Source organism: Maylandia zebra, linkage group LG3 (assembly GCF_041146795.1).
Source record: "Maylandia zebra isolate NMK-2024a linkage group LG3, Mzebra_GT3a, whole genome shotgun sequence".
In the NCBI taxonomy this organism is placed as follows: domain Eukaryota; kingdom Metazoa; phylum Chordata; class Actinopteri; order Cichliformes; family Cichlidae; genus Maylandia; species Maylandia zebra.
Window position 1 is genome coordinate 32,174,137 of NC_135169.1, and position 17,405 is coordinate 32,191,541.

Here is a 17,405-nt window from a genome sequence, read left to right on the forward strand (position 1 = left end):
TATCACGACCACAACAACCGTGAAAATAGTTGGATTTACACTGCTGCTCATTCACAGCTGCCTGATCAATGTTTTTCATTAGCAATTTAGCAAAGTTGATGGTGGTGGTGTGTCTGTGTGAGTGAAAGACAGAGCGACAGATTTTCTGTTATAACCTTCATGTTATGGAGGCACAGTGTGAGCACTCGGGTCGCATCAGAGCATCGGGTGGTATAGTGTGAGACCTGCATCGTGACCTACCAACTTCTAACCCCTGCGAGTCAATCGTGCAGTTTGAGCAGGAGCTGAATAACGCGACTGAAAAAATCACACAGTGTCTGCCCAGCTTTAGGTGTACTGTCGTCCGAGACCGCAGTGTCGGCGTTTGTTTCCCTGTTGGCCATGCTTCTTGTTGTGGTCATCTGTTGTCTTCCGGTATTTTCTCCGCAAGCGACCTTTCCTCGACCAATGAGATGAGCGGTAATCTGAATTGTCATAAGTGTGCTGTCAGCTCATTGGTCACAAAGCAGGAGAGGGGCTGGGAGTTATGCTTTCAAACAAAGCGTTAATTCCATAAACATTTATAGACTACTTTTGATTCTCACTGTATTACGGGACAAAGTGCGTCCCTTATTAGCTCAACACGGGACGTGTGCTTTTGTTTCTAAATACGGGACGATTCCGTTTTTTAAGGGACGGTTGGCAACCCTAGTCTATATAGGTGTGACTGGGGCCAGACACATGCTGTGTGAAATAAAACGAGTCCATGATGCTAAGAAAACTTCTGGCAAAGAGGTCAGAGGTCATCATCAATGTGTATATTAAAATCCCCAATTATTAACAATCTGGACAACTTCAAGATGGAAGACAAAAAGTCACCGAACTCCCTTAAGAATGGACTGTTAGGGCCAGGTGGACAATACACTACAGCACAGTAACACGGATCTTTAATTCCAATTTTAACCAGCTGTAGTTCAAACGATGAAAAATTTTCAACCATTAATGAACGACAGTGAAACCAGTTTCGATACACCACAGCCAGACCTCCTCCACGACCAAAATGCCGCGGCCGACTGATGAAGGAGTACCCACCCGTGCAAAGTTTGATAAGGGAAGAATAGTCACCATCACGCTGCCAGGTTTCAGTTAAAAATAAAAAAATCCAGCTTTTTGGAAAGAATAAGATCGTTCAACAAGAACATTTTATTTGTCATAGATCGGGCATTGAGAAGCGCCATGCTCAATGAGGAATAAGTCAAACCATTACCGACCATTACTGACCCGTTTTAGGGGATGTAGAAACTGCGGGTTCGATCTGTGACGATAATAGATACCACTTGCTGCTGGGCAGTGTTGGGGAGTAACGGAATACATGTACCGCCGTTACGTATTTAAAATACAAAACATGAGTAACTGTATTCCGTTACAGTTACCGTTTAAAAAGGTGGTATTCAGAATACAGTTGCTTTGTTGAAATAAATGGATTACACTGCGGTACTTCCCTGTTTCATTTTGTCGCGGGTCAGGACTGTTTGGGTTTTGTTTGACAGCTACGTGCCGTTGTTCCAGGCGGCAGCGTTACGGTTGCCATGGTTACAGGGTGACGCTCTCTCTCTGTGTTTCCTGGGTGAGAGAGCGCCTTTTTGTTGTTGTTGTGCTAAGCTAACATGCAGAATGCTACAAGCATAGCTCTAAAGAATGTAGCATCATGGGCAGTGTAGTCCGTGCTGCAGGGAGAATGGACTGCCAAACACGTTATGTGTCTGTGAGCGCGAGGAGGGAGAAAAAGGAAAAGTACGAGCTGTCATCGAGCAAAAACCGGAGCTGGAAGCATGTAAATATAATAATAACCACTGCAGCCAAACAGAGTGCCTGACGAGCCCAGTTGTAAGTAAGCTATTAAGACTCGACTGTACACCGTGTTCGTGTTTTCCTCCGAAAACAATAAGTTCCGTTGGAGCCTTTCAACGCCTCTCTCTGTCTCTGCTAGCAAAGTTGACCCAGACAACAAAGTAAAGCTATTTTTCGGCCATGAGCCCGACACGAACCCGACGTATTAGCCAGAGGTCCCTTTACTACGGTTCGGAGTCGCGGACCTTCAGTAATAGTAATAAATCACACAGCAATAGTACATTCACGTAGTTGTAAAAAGCATGATAATATATTAAGTAATCCAAAGTATCCAGAATACGTTACTGTCATTGAGTAACGTAACGGAATACGTTACAGAATACATTTTGAGGCATGTATTCTGTAATGGAATACATTTTAAAAGTAACCTTCCCAACACTGCTGCTGGGGCAGAGGGCCAAATAACCGGAGAGTCTGGATGAACACTCCTAAGGTAACACAATCTCATAAGTCCAGGTCTTGCAAAATCCAGCAGGGACAGGGAAAAAATTCACCTCCGAACAAGCAAACTGAGCACCAGAAATGCTCGACGTCGCTTATCCGCTAATCCTCGTCTCTCAAGATAAATCAAGCTTGTGATTGTTTGAAACATTTGCTGCTAACTGACATTTGGCACACATGCTCTGCAGAAGATGAATCGCTGTCAGTTTGTTGGCTCTGGAGTTGCATGTTTAATCAGAACAGGTTGGCTGCTAATGAATAGATGTGTAAGCAAATTGAATACACTTCACTCAGAAATGCCATCCATTCTGTGTCTTCCACTTAATGTTGCCGGGGTCGCAGTTGGGGTGGGGTGGCTGGAGCCTGCCCCGGAAATGCTTCACTGCAAATGAAATTACACAATTTAAATGTAATCATATTTTATTTGTGCAAAGTGTGTAAATAAGACACCTTCTTGTCTTTACCTTTCACATTAAAAGTCCCTGATGTTAGAAGGTGCGATTGTTAGAGGAGTTTGCTGATAATAAACTAAAATGAAGATTATTATAGAAGTTTGTCAAAGTAATTTATGAGACAGTAAATAAAGTCTCATCTCAGGTTTTAGTTTTTCTTTTGTCAATGAATTGCCTAAAATCTACTAATGAAGCTGAAATATGCAGCTGACTATAAAAAGCGTATAAAAAATAAAGTCTGTGAAATGGTTGCATTAGTTGCATGAATTATATATTGCATGTTTATCATCTTTTTAGTTGCAATCCAGTTACAATAAAGTAGGATTTCTTTATAAAGCTATTTACAGATTTGTGTTGACAAGAGAAAACTGAGTGTGGTGCAAAACAAGAAACTGACTTTAATGGAAAGAGAAAAGAAGAGAAAGAAAACGTTACTGCAGAAATGAAAAGAATTATCATCATAATAAGGATCAGAATAGAGACGAAAATATGATTTAAGTTACTTTGAATGTGGGATGGTTGTTGGTCCCAGACTGGTCTGAGAATTTTAGAAACCGTTAATTTACTGGGATTTTCCCACGCAACCACCTCTATGGTTGACAGGGAATGGTCAGAAAAATAATGCATTTCCAGTGAGCGGGAGTTCTGATGCCAGAAAATGACCAGAGTGCTACAAGCTGATATGAAGGAAACAGGAAGTCCAAAGCAAGTGTGGGCGCAGCTCAGTATTAGAGAAGTGTACCTAATAAAATGGCCAGTGAGTGTCCTACATTAGCGGTCTCCAACCTTTTTTTGCATCACGGACCGCTTTATGCCCAACAATATTTTCACGGACCGGCCTTTAAGGTGTCGCGGATAAATACAACAAAATAAAACCAGTACTGGTACCGAAAAAAGAAGATTTATTCATAACCAGTGTTGGGGAGTAACGGAATACATGTACCGCCGTTACGTATTTAAAATACAAAACATGAGTAACTGTATTCCGTTACATTTACCGTTTAAAAAGGTGGTATTCAGAATACAGTTACTTTGTTGAAATAAATGGATTACACTGCGGTACTTTTCTGTTTCATTTTGTCGCGGGTCAGGACTGTTTGGGTTTTGTTTGACAGCTACGTTCTGTTGTTCCAGGCGGCAGCATTACGGTTGCCATGGTTACAGGGCGACGCTCTCTCTCTCTCTGCGACTGTGTGTTTCCTGGGTGAGAGAGCGCCTTTTCGTTGTTGTTGTTGTGCTAAGCTAACAGGCAGAATGCTACAAGCATAGCTCTAAAGAATGTAGCATCATGGGCAGTGTAGTCCGTGTTGCAGGGAGAATGGACTGCCATACTAGTGATGGGTCGTTCGCGAACGAAATGGCTCTTAGAGCCGGCTCTTTGACGTGAACGACGCGAGCCGGCTCCTTATCGCGAGCCGTCACGTGGGTTTTCTTTTTTTTTTTTCTTTCTCTCAGCCTCTCTCGCACTTTTTTTCCGCTTCACTCTGCACGCGGGCCTTGTGCTTTATGCTGGGCAGAGGGGGGAGGGGCGGTAGTTACACTCAGTAGCACAGGAACAGAGCCAGAGAGAGAGAAAGAGAGGCAGGGACAACAACATTAGAAAGGTATAGTAATCATCCACAACTATTTTCAGTTGCAGATGATAAAGGATTGAGAAAGTTTATTCATGCAGTTCCATATGACAGAGAATATGCATGTTCTTTTAGTTTTCATATTATAATTTATATTTAATTGTGTTGTGGTTTGCAGTGTTTTGTGTTCTTTTCACTTTAAATTTGTGAAAGGAAAAAGCTGAAAATTTAAATAGTTAAAACTTGAAATGTGAATAGTTGATTTTTGTATTATATGATTTATTTATTACATTTTATGTGGAGTGAATAAATAAAAGTATATTTACGGTGGCCCCTAGAGACAAAGCACATACAAACTTCAAATCACGTACGAACTCTGAAGCATGTACAAACTCCAAAACACGTAAAAACACCCCAGATAGCAAGGAAACATTGAAACACTGTTGAGTCAATATCAGGCTGTGTCATTGAATCAACATTGAAGTGTGACGTTGACCTAACGTCACTCTTGCACCCGTTTTTAATGTTGAAACAACGTCAGGTTTTGATGTTGAATCAATGTTGAAACCTGACATTGATTCAACGTTGTATTTTCTAATACTGTTGACATTGAAACAATGTCAGATTCTGATATTGAAATACTGTTGAGCTATGGTGTTGATTTTCCACCTCTTTCGCACAGTTGCTTTTTATTAAAACAACAGTTAAATCATGACTGGAAATCTACCTCTCTTTATAGGTATTTTAACCAATACTAAACTACTGCATGTTTCCATCAATACTTAAACCACCTAAACACATAATTGTACTTATTCCTCAAATTGGACACCCTTTATAAAAAACAAAAGTCTCACGATGTATCATGTCAATATTATTATCCTAAAATAAGAAAGCATTGCATGTGATGTAACAGAGAAAAAAAATAAACAAAAAAAGGTCAATAGGCATATGTTTTGTTTGCTAAATACTTTATTAAAACACAGTTTTCTATTTACATTTATGTTTAACATAAATTTGTAATTTTTTACTTCGGGATGGGGATGCATGATGTGCGTCCTGCACCACCCAAACGATCTGGGGCGTACCGGAGCCATTTCTGCACTGCTTGTGCAAAGACAAACTCGGACATAGAGTTTGCCCCTAACTGCTGCGTCAGACCATCTAGGACAAAAATACACACACACACACACACAAACAAAAAAAGTGAATTAGAGCACATGAATAAGCTCATGTTATAGCACATGATAAATACTTTTTTGCCCCACTGTAACTGTCTTCAGCGGGGAGAAAGTATGTAAACTCCTAGGCTGATAAACATGAAAGTCACCAGGCGTAAATCTGCAAACTGCTGCATTTGATTCCCAAAGAGCTATGAGCGGAAAAAGTGATAAGTCTTAGCATAGTGTGCCGTGTATCCTTTAAAACAAAATAAACATGGGGTCCTTGGGCTGTACAAACTACAACCCGAGGACTAAACAAGCCAAAGACCAAAGACTCCATCTCCAGATTAACCGGACATGAAAGTCTTGTTATTAAGAAAGACAAAGTAATATAGCAAAAAAACGGTAAAACTTACCAAATATGCATTTGCAGAGCGCTGTATCTTTAAATGCCCTTTTTTGCTTTGTCTGGTCCTTGGTTTTTTTCCCTGCCCAGTTTAGTAACGAGGCCAGCTCGTTTGTAATGGCATAAGCCATTACACGGCGGACTCGCACCTCCAGTGTGGTCCCTCCAATCAAGGCAAGGCGTCTCACCTATAGACACATTTCAATAGATGGAATTAGCGTGTCTCATGTCTTAAATGTGTATGCAAGTGCTTGTGTGTTTAATCAACAGGCCGTTGTTATGTATTTAAATCACAGCTATTACACTTTATAGTTACAAAGTGTACATAAACTTTATATACTTACCATTGCCTTATTTGCCTCTATTGATTGAAGAGCTGCCTCTGCATTGTTTAGGTCCTCCATGTTGTGCAAGGGCAAATCCAGAGGCAGTACCCCAGCATCTACCGAATCATTGCAGCCGGTATTGCGGATGGCTCTGACCTCATCACGCAGTTCGTTCACAGCTCTCGTCAGGTCTGACAGCATAGTTAATATCTTTTGTGAGGTCGCATCTGTTTAAAAAAAAAAAAAAACAATTCTAGAAAAATTAATGGCTTAAGCAGTGAGAGGCAAAAAATTAATATATCCATAAGTGACGGTGTAACATTCTGCATTCAAGTATAAGTTGTTCTAACTCACATATATTTGATATTTGTATATGTAGCTTGCCATCACCAGTGCGTGAATTATGTGTGAATGGCTTTGGCATGTTCCTAGCAGCGTTTTCCTTCATTTCTGCCTTTACGTGTGGACGGGATTATTTTTTAAAACGAAAACGGAAAATCTCAGTTTTCAAAAATACCCGTGTACGTGTGGACGTAGCCTCAGTTTTCAGTTAATGAAAACACAGTTTACGTGTGGACAAAAGGTGCAAACGCAAGGTAGGTGAGCGTGCAACGTAAAGTTAGGTGAGCGTGCAACGTAAAGTTAGGTGAGCGTGCAACGTAAAGTTAGGTGAGCGTGCAACGTAAAGTTAGGTGAGCGTGCAACGTAAAGTTAGGTGAGCGTGCAACATAAAGTCTGAATTGAGTGCGAATCGAAGCGGGTGCTCACCAATCATTAAAAGTAACAAAGTCATTGAACACATTTATACAGTTACCTTTACGTTTATCAATCATATATCACAGATTTACAATTTTTTTGTAGTACTATGCTAAAAAGCAACTACAGAGTGAAAGTCTGGGTCAAGCGCCGAGGCGACGGCAAGAACAAAGGAACCCTCGAAGCGTTAACGCTAGTTTTGTAAGGGAATATAACAGAAAAGTATGAAACGAAAATGTTTTCTTTGTTGATAGACTTTGTTCGCAGTGCAATTTACTTGTTGCCGGATTGTAATAGACACGATTTCGGGCTCCCACATTTTGTCCGAAACTGTACATTAACCAGTTTTTTTTTACTGTTATTCAAATGCGACCGTGGAAATAACGAATAGAAGAAAATTCATTCATTCTTACCTTATACTAATCGTGGTGCAGGCCAGTGCAGTGCATGAACTGATGCCTTCTCCGGTCAATTCCGCTGAGAGTAAATCGAATGTCCCGCTCTACTGTACAAGACAATGGTTACCTGGAGGGATGTACCACTGAGAGGGGTGCTATGGAATAGTCCAAGTGGTGGCAGCTTCAATTTCCCGCTCAACCATAAATCATTGGTTTTTCAACGTGATTGTTGTCACCTTGTCAACTATAAATAGATCAACAATCAACGATGACAGAACAACAGTGAATCAATGTTATTTCAATGTCAGTGTCAGGTTTCATCAGTATTTCAATGTTGTTTCAACATTGGTTTTGTGTTAACATTTCAATCCTGACGATTCTGATGGTTCAGATGGAAAATCAACATCTGTTCAATGTCTCCTTGCTATCTGGGACGTACAAACTCCAAAACACGTAAAAACTCCAAAACACGTAAAAACACGTACAAACTCCGAAGCACGTAAAAACTCAGAAGCACATAAAAACTCAAAACACGTACAAAAGACAACAGAAGTGTTCCAGGATGCTGGGCGCAGTGTTGAGCCTTTGTTATCTTGTGGCTACACAAGCCAGCAAGTACCAACGACCGGATTTGGTGTGTGGTAATAACAGGTAAATGAACTTTTTTTTAAATTATTTGAATATATATATGAGTGCCTGTGTATAAATACACAAACAATACACACATGCTTTCAATTGTGTAATTTAAGTGATCTAGTAGCTCGGCTTTGGAAGTTCAGTTCATGCTAGAAATGTGTTTTGGAGTTTGTACGTGTTTTGTCTCTAGGGGCCACCGCATATATTTATGTATAAACATATATAAATAAAACCACTTGTTTTTATGTTAGTAATTCCTTTTGTGCATAATTTTATATTATTGTTAATAATAAATTAATTAAAGCAACAAAACAACCTGAAGAGCCGGTTCGGAGCCGAAAGAGCCGGCTCTTTTTAGTGAGCCGAACCGAAAGAGCCGGCTCTCTAAAAAGAGCCGGAAATCCCATCACTATGCCATACACGTTATGTGTCTGTGAGCGCGAGGAGGGAGAAAAAGGGGAGTGGAAAGGTTGGAGTTATCATCGAGCAAAAACGGGAGCTGGAAGCATGTAAATATAATAATAACCACTTCAGCCAAGAAGAGTGCCTGACGAGCCCAGTTGTAAGTAAGCTATTAAGACTCGACTGTACACCGTGTTCGTGTTTTCCTCCGAAAACAATAAGTTCCGTTGGAGCAGCTTTTCAACGCCTCTCTCTGTCTCTCGCAAGAAAAGTTGACCCACACAACAAAGTAAAGCTATTTTTCGGCTACGAGCCGACAGGGACCCCGCCGTATTAGTCAGAGGTCCCTTTACTACAGTTCGGAGTCGCAGTTCAGTAATAGTAATAAATCACACAGCAATAGTACATTCACGTTGTTGTAAAAAGCATGATAATATAGTAAGTAATCCAAAGTATTCAGAATACGTTACTGTCATTGAGTAACGTAACGGAATACGTTACAGAATACATTTTGGGGCATGTATTCTGTATTGGAACACATTTTAAAAGTAACCTTCCCAACACTGTTCATAACACACGTGAAAAGATCAAGGAAAACCGAGTTAACAATAAAAACGATAACAAAATAACTGAAAACCGATAAAAACCCTGAAAACCATACATTTCACACCTGAGCCTCAACTCTCGCGGCCCGGTACCAAACGACTCACGGACCGGTACCGGTCCGAGGCCCGGGGGTTGGGGACCGCTGTCCTACATAAAGCTGATCTTGATCTGTAATTTGTACAAATGTGGGCTGACAATGATTTTTATAAAACACTGGAAAGAAACTTTCTGTTGTAACGTTTCTTGAGTCGTTTGGTACCGGGCCACGAGAGTTGAGGCTCGGGTGTGAAATGTATGGTTTTTAGGGTTTTTATCTGTTTCTTCTGTGGTTTTGCACATGCTTACATCTGCTTTGTTGATCTACTCTCGGTGATGCTGTAACACATCACTGCTCATGAATCAGTCTCTTTCATACACTGTAAAAAAAATCCGTAAAAATACAGTACAATCTACTGTATAAACGTGAAGGAATTTTCCGTATTAGTCATTTACAGGTATTTTTCTGTATTTCTCAACTACTGCAATGCATTGTGGGAAAAAGAACCTGAAAAGGAGGGAAAAGTAAGCGCAAGAGCAGCCATTAGGCTTCTTTCAGGCTTCATCTGGATTTTGGATTCTGAAGTTGGAAAAACTGCCTTCAAATTTCTGTGGTAAGTATTAAAACTCATGTTTCGTTTTATTAAAATAATGTTTTTCAAAAGACTCCGTGTTTTTATTTAGAAAGAATTGTTAATTTATTTGTTAACTGGTTTCGGCTGTCTCCAGACAAGTCAGGAATATTTTGCTGACTCATTTTTTAAAATAATTGTTATTTAGGTTTAACATGACTTAAGCTTTATTTTAATTAATGTTAAAATAATTTTTACTGTGATACCACCAGTTTTGCCCTTCAGTGGCTGAACCAGTTTTCATAAATATTATAGTTAACTGTCTGTGTCTCTCTGGGTATTATACAGCTGTGACTGCTAACTAGCTAATTAGCGAAAGTCAGCGATGTGGATAACTGGGAAAGTGAGAACTTCATGGTTCTAGAAATTATTCTAGGACTCTAATAAGTACTGTATCAATACCTGTGTTTTACAGTTGGCTCTACTGTACACTTTAAAGGGTTTCAGGCAAAGTTACACTAACCCTAGTTTAAGCCTCAGACCTTCCTGGCTGACGCTAGCAAATGCTAATGTTAGCCTCTGATTTGGGCTGCTAAAGTAAAGACTTTTAGCTAGCTGACCAGCATAGATTATTTCGGTGGTTAACAGACTGTAGTGGTAAAATTATTGAAAGTATAGTTTCACCTCAGCACATTTACAATTACAGTATGTCTATTTTGTAGCACATAGAAATGTTTAGCTAATATTTACAGACAGACACATTTTCCCTGTAACTGTGTTTTTACTCCAACATTTGTTGAAAATGTAATTTATGAAATGCTGAGCAGCATTTCTTGTATGTGGAATATTTTTGTCACCCCACTGTGCTAATGTGATTAAATACTAAAAATTATTACTAAAAAAATTCAATAATAAATCAATAATAACTATTTCTTGATTGAACTATAATGTAAGCGCAGTGCTGGTGTGCAGGGGCTCTATATGCCTTGTCTATATCAAGCTTTTAGCCAAATATAAGCAGAGATATTTGTATCTTTCTTAAAAATCCAGATCCTTACAGATTATTTGAGAAATGGATCAACAGCTATCACTACTTGAAGCACTTTAAGTCCTGCAGTGGAAAAATATCCCTTATTTCACCTTTGATCACACACTTTGGTTTTCCAGTGCAGAGCAATGGCCAAGAAAAGGAAAGACTTCCCCGAGTGAAAAAAAAGATGAAGATACAAGCTGGTGATGATCCAGAGCAGCTGGTCTCAGGAAATGAAGAAAAACCCTGATCACCTTCTCTACAAACACAAGGTGAGTTTAATGTTGTGGTTGATTTAGTTTTTCAAGGTATGTATGTTACTTTAATTATAAACTGCTTTTGTTGCAACAGAATGGTGTCATGTGTATGCAACTCTACGTGAATTATAATCCTTTGTAGGGCTGCGTGATATGACCAAAGTCTCATATCCCAATATAAGACGTATCTCTCCTGATAACGATATATATCACAAAATAGTGCATTTTCTGTACATTCTGTGATTCTCGGGCAACTCGACTTATGTGAAATGTTTTCAGTTGGGCGTCGTGTACCAGGAGTCGAGTGTTTTGACCGATGCATGAAACTATACATTTTTAGACATGAGTTTAAATGGCCGTCATTTTCTTTCTGAGTATTTATTAGACGGCGTGCTGCAAGGAAAAGCCTGTTCTAACGTTTGAGTCTAAGGATTATTTTGAGCACCTGACGACTCTTTTTTGCTTTTCATTCGTAAACTCTCTCAAAACTCTTTCATGTGATTCTTGTGTAGGTGGTTAAAGAGGTTTGTCGTGTTCGAGTGGTGGTGGGGACCAGTTTAAGGCATAATTTGCATAGTACAGTTTTCTGGGGCGTGTCAGACTTTTCATAACCAAACCATGTCCATGCTACAGAGGTAGCCCCTCATTTAACAATAAGGTCCTCGATTTCTTTTGACTGGTCCTTCTGGTTCTGCCTCATCCTTGCTGGCCATGCTGGTATTCTCTGTGCCTTCATCTGCGTGGTGACTGTAAGCGCCATTTATAGTTACTTGATGTTTTTATTTGAGGTCATTTGTTTGATGCATATTCTGAAATTTTATGTTTGAGAATAATGTATATCATTTCAGTTTAGTTTGAAAAGTCTCAACAGAAACTTGAGCTTTATTGTGAAAGGTTTATGTGGAAAATAAACAAGCGGACGGCGGAGCCACACGATGGTTTTATCCTCATTGTTGGTAACGAAAGTACGCGTAAAAACAGTCACTTGTCCGTCCATAGTGTGGTTATTTTAAGTATAAGAGAAGGAGAGAACTTTAAGAAATAATATAGCAACTACAGTGACCATCAAAACCATGAAAAAAATATTGCCGTAAACAGTTTATTTTGCAACACCACAAAACAAAGAATAGTGTATAATATGAAACGATAGACATTTTTATATCGTAATCTGATATATATCGTCATATCGCACAGCCCTAATCCTTTTTTTGTTTATGTTGTTTATGCTCTAGGTAAAAAAAAATTATAAAATTACAAACTTTTTAAAAATGTCTTGTTGTTTCTCTTTTTTTCCTCAGAATAAATTGCGACTAGTCTCAATGGCTGACACGGAGGAGCAACACAGCGACACGTTAACTCCGACTGCTGCAGTTCCTGTATGAACTGAGCAACTCTTAAAATCCAAGGAAAAGCTGAGTGTATTTTACTTAAAGCTCAGATGGACCTTGATGTACTAACATGCAGGCTGCATTCAGGACTTTGTCACACTGTTATATGAAGAGCGGTAACAAGACTTTGTAGTAATTTGTCTTACTATTGTCTTATTTGTTGTGATTTAGGGTCTGTGCGCACAAGCAGAGGTTTTTGTTTGTAACTGTAACCTCGTTTTCAGAGCCTTGTCTAACATTTAATGGTCATGAAATATGTCAGACTTTTTCCTCTACTTAACCAGCTTAGAGAATTTGAACACCGTGGAGAAAAAGGTGTGCATTAAGGATTTTGAACTATGATGTTTAAGTGTTGTCACTGCTGAGGATTCGTGGACACAGATCCTTATTCACTATGCTGCTGTTTACAGTTTAACTTTTCATCAGAACAAGCACTTCTAATTATACTTTGCTCCTCACTGACAAAACAAGTCCCGTAAATACACTTTTATCTTTAAGTTTGGGACAGTAATCTGTCTTAATTTATTATGTGTTGTAGTTATCATATGGGGAAAAGTCCTGTGGTTATCCATCAGTCCTGTTCGAATAAACCCAAATTTCAGGAACATCTTCTTTAGATCTGTTCAGTTGTATTCATGTGGCACCACTTAAACAGTCAACAAATTTTGACTCAAGTATGTTATATTGTAAGGTAAAGAGCCCAAAGAGTTAATCTCAGACAAATGTTCACACAAATGTGAATTACATTCACTTCATTAATGAAGTGAATGCAATTCAGTAATCAAAGGTGTTTGGCTATAACTGACTACATGTGTATACTGTATCATAAGTGGACAGAGATGGATGTAAACCACACCTTAACCATTTGGCTGAGGCAAAACTACCACAAGGCAGTGATTCTAACTAAAAGGTACTCTGGATATTATTAAATGTGAACATGTCGTTAAATATGACATTTTTTGTTTGTCAGGTGTCCTGTTTGAAGAAAACACTTGGTAGCCACTTGAATGAATGTAAATAAACACATTTACATGAGGGCAACCTGATTTCAAGGAAATAAAAATGCTCAAATTTGAAAGCTTGTGAGTTATTTTGTTCATGTATCAGCTGTTTAGTAGTTTTATGACAAGATGGATGCTGTCATTATATTTAAGTATAGTGTTTGAGTTAAGGAGAATAAAAGAATATTTAACATTAATTGTACCAATGTTGTTGTGTACGAAGCACAAATTAATTTAAGTTTTAATTTATGAATTTTTGAGTACATGGTGTACTAGGTTGTAATTGCATAGAAATGTACGTTTAAGGATATAAAGAACTATATTTAATGAGTTACAGTGAAAAGAAGTGCTTGGAAATAGTAATATAAACAGAAATTTCAATTTTTCTATTAACGGAAAATATCAGTTAATGATACAGAAAATATACTGTGAATAAACGGAATTTTCTGTTTTATAGCTGAAGGAAATGTCCGTAAATAGTACAGAGAGTATACTGTAAATCTACAGAATTTTCCGTTTTATCATTTACAGAAAGGTCCGTCAAACCTCCGTAAAAAAACAGAAAATGTACTGGCAGAAAATTACCAGGACATTTTCTGTTTTTCTACGGAATATTTTTTTACAGTGTAGGATAAGCTTTTAATTATCCAAGAGAGGAGGTACTGAGGAAGACAGAAAATCTGTTAAAATAAAATTCTCTGCATTCCTGCCTTAGTAATAGCAAGAATATCTTGTTTAAACTGGAGTAGCTGTTAATATGTGATTGAGTTACCGTTACATCAGAGATAAAAGCAAAGCAGTTAAATGACTTGGAACATTTTTTTTGAGTTGATGCTCATAGTTTGAAGTGAAACCAGGTTTAATGGCAAACTTTGGGATTTTTGGATTCACCCTCTTTTTTTGTTTTGTTTGTTTTTGTTCTCTTTTTGTTGACTGTGTATAAAGTGGTGGTAAACTGGTGAGTTATAATAAAGTGAAAAGATATAACATTTTAAAAACTACCTCCAGAGGGATTTTCCAGCATTAAAAATAAACATGGTACATAAACATGCTGTATCCATTGTTTACAAACCCTTTAAATGTTAAATTACACACAACATATCATGAGACTTTGCTCCAGTGGTAGTGAACAGATCAAGTCATACGTCTTTACCCTCAGCTTTGAACCGCTGCTCTAAAACCATAGATATTTTTGTAAGAGATAAAAATTCTCTGAGAGGTTCAGTGTAGCTTAAAACCTGTTGTTTGTATGGATGGAGATTTACATTAAATATGTTTCTTTCATGCATATTTAATGTATAGATCATATCTAAGGAGGCTCTGAGGAGGCTAAACGACAGGACAGTTTTAACAGCTGCATACCTGTGACTCATTGAACTGTTTTTAAAAATTCACCACTATTAAGAGGGAAACTAAAACTCACAACAGGAATTGAGAATGCAAGAAAAAAAGTCTCTGTCACTACTGAAAATAATGAAAGTCGTTCTCATTTCAGTCTAATTAAATTTTATTTATATGGTGCCAAATCACAACAATAGTTTCCTTTATACTGTAAGGTAAAGACCCTATAATAATACAAAGAAAGCAGAGAAAAACCCTGATAATCATATGACCCCCACATGAGCAAGCACTGTGGCTCATGGAGGAGCGGCAATCTGCCTCAACCGGCTGGTGTGAGGGGACAAAAGATATGCCGTGGAAGAGAGCCAGAGATTAATAATAACTAATAACCCAGTATTTTTCTCGCCAATGTCCGTTCTCTGGCAAACAAAATGGATGAGATACGGCTCTCCATCACTAACAACAGACGGATTATGGACTCAAATGTCATGTTTTTCACCGAAACATGGCTGAACAACAGCTGCCCGGACAATGCTATCGAGTTAGCAGGACGCCACACACACTGAGCCGACAGGCTAGCAGATGACTCCGGCAAGACCAGAGGTGGAGGTTTGTGCATTTATATTAACAATGCTTGGTGCATGAACTCCACTACTACTGAGAGTCACTGCTCACCTAATGCGGAGTTTTTAATGGTCAAATGCAGACCTTATTATCTCCCCAGAGAACTCACTTCGATCATACTCACTGCCGTGTATATACCCCCCGACGCTAATGCTAGGTTGGCCATGAAAGAACTTTCTGCAGCCATTAACAAACACCAGAATAAACACCCCGAGGCTGCTTTTATTGTTGCTGGCGACTTCAACCACACCAACTTAAAGATAGTCCTCCCCAGATTCCACCAACATGTCTCCTGCCACACCAGAGGAGACAAGACTTTAGACCATGTGTATTCCAACCTGGCTGGAGCCTACAAAGCCACACCCCTCCCCCACATTGGACAATCAGACCATCTCTCCCTGTTCCTCACACCTCGGTATTCACCACTCATCCAACGTGTGAAACCTGCTGTGAGGACAATTAAAGTGTGGCCAGAGGGGACAGACGCAGTGCTCCAGGACAGATTTAAAAACACAGACTGGAATATGTTCACCCACACAGACCTGGACCAGTACGCCTCATCTGTACTGGATTACATCTCCAAAACCACAGACAGTGTCACCACCCAGAAACGGATCACCATGTACCCCAACCAGAAGCCTTGGATGAACCGGGATGTTCGTCTCCTCCTGAAGGCCCGCAACACTGCCTTTAGGTCAGGAGATGCACACGCCTACAGTACAGCCAGGGCTAATCTAAAGAAGGGCATCAAAAAAGCCAAACACCATTACAAAAAGAAGGTAGAAGAACACTTCTCCAACTCCAACCCCCGACGCATGTGGCAAGGACTCCAGACCATCACAGACTACAGGACCACCAAACCCTCCCCCGCATCCTCTGATGTCTCCTTCCTCAACGAGCTCAACAACTTTTATGCTCGTTTTGAGCGAGGGAACCCCACAACCACAACCAAAGCAGACATGACGCCAGACCACCAACCTATGACTCTCTCCCCCACCGATGTAGGAGCGGTGCTGAGCAGGATCAATGTCCACAAGGCTGCAGGCCCTGATGGCATCCCCGGGCGTGTTCTCAGAGCGTGTTCTGGGGAGCTTGCAGGAGTGCTCACAGACATATTCAATCTGTCCTTGGCCCACGCTGTGGTACCGGCCTGCTTCAAATCCACCTCCATCGTCCCGATACCCAAAAACTCCAACCCATCTTGCCTCAATGATTACCGCCCAGTAGCACTCACCCCCATCATCACTAAGTGCTTAGAGCGACTGGTCCTAGCACACTTCAAATCCTGTCTCCCCCCCACCCTGGACCCCCACCAATTCGCATACCGCCGGAACAGGAGCACAGAGGATGCAGTCTCCATCGCAATGCACTCTGTCCTCTCACACCTGGACAACAACAACACCTACGCCAGAATGCTGTTTATAGACTTCAGTTCAGCATTCAATACAATCCACCCCTCACAACTCATCAGGAAACTGACAGACCTGGGTATCATTTCCCTCATCTGCAAATGGTTACTGGACTTCCTGACCAACTGCCCCCAACATGTCCGGCTGGATAACCGCTGCTCATCTACCATCACAATGAACACCGGTGTACCACAAGGCTGTGTGATGAGCCCTTTCCTCTACTCCCTCTTCACCCACGACTGCAGACCTGCTGATGGTTCCAACACCATCATTAAGTTTGCAGATGACACCACGGTGATTGGCCTCATCAGTGACAACGATGAGGCCGCCTACAGGGAGGAGGTGGATCGTCTGGCTGAGTGGTGCGACAGAAACAACCTGCTGCTTAACACCGAGAAGACCAAGGAGCTCGTCGTGGACTACAGGAGGAATGCTGACCCACATCCACCCATCCACATTAAGGGGACGGCTGTGGAGCGTGTGAGCAGCTTCAAGTTCCTGGGAGTCCACATCTCCGAGGATCTCACCTGGACGACCAACTGCTCCAAGCTGGTCAAGAAGGCTCACCAGCGCCTCTTCTTCTTGAGGACTCTGAGGAAGAACCACCTGTCCTCAGACATCCTGGTGAACTTCTATCGTTGCACCATTGAGAGCATCCTGACCAACTGTATAACAGTCTGGTACGGGAACTGCTCTGCCTCGG

At 40.3% G+C, this 17,405-nt stretch overlaps 1 long non-coding RNA gene across 2 annotated transcripts; it reads left to right on the forward strand.

Annotated features, from left to right (window-relative positions):
- Nucleotides 1–9,475: 9,475 nt before the first annotated feature.
- LOC112436539 (uncharacterized) lies at nucleotides 9,476–13,405 on the forward strand. 2 transcript variants are annotated; one of them, XR_013096849.1, is made up of 3 exons: nucleotides 9,476–9,694; nucleotides 10,820–10,954; nucleotides 12,238–13,405. It is a non-coding gene; the product is annotated as an uncharacterized LOC112436539 (long non-coding RNA). The 2 variants fall into 2 exon arrangements; XR_003025132.2 differs by lacking the exon at nucleotides 9,476–9,694 and having other exon boundaries at nucleotides 10,005–10,954.
- The last annotated feature ends 4,000 nt before the right edge of the window (nucleotides 13,406–17,405 follow it).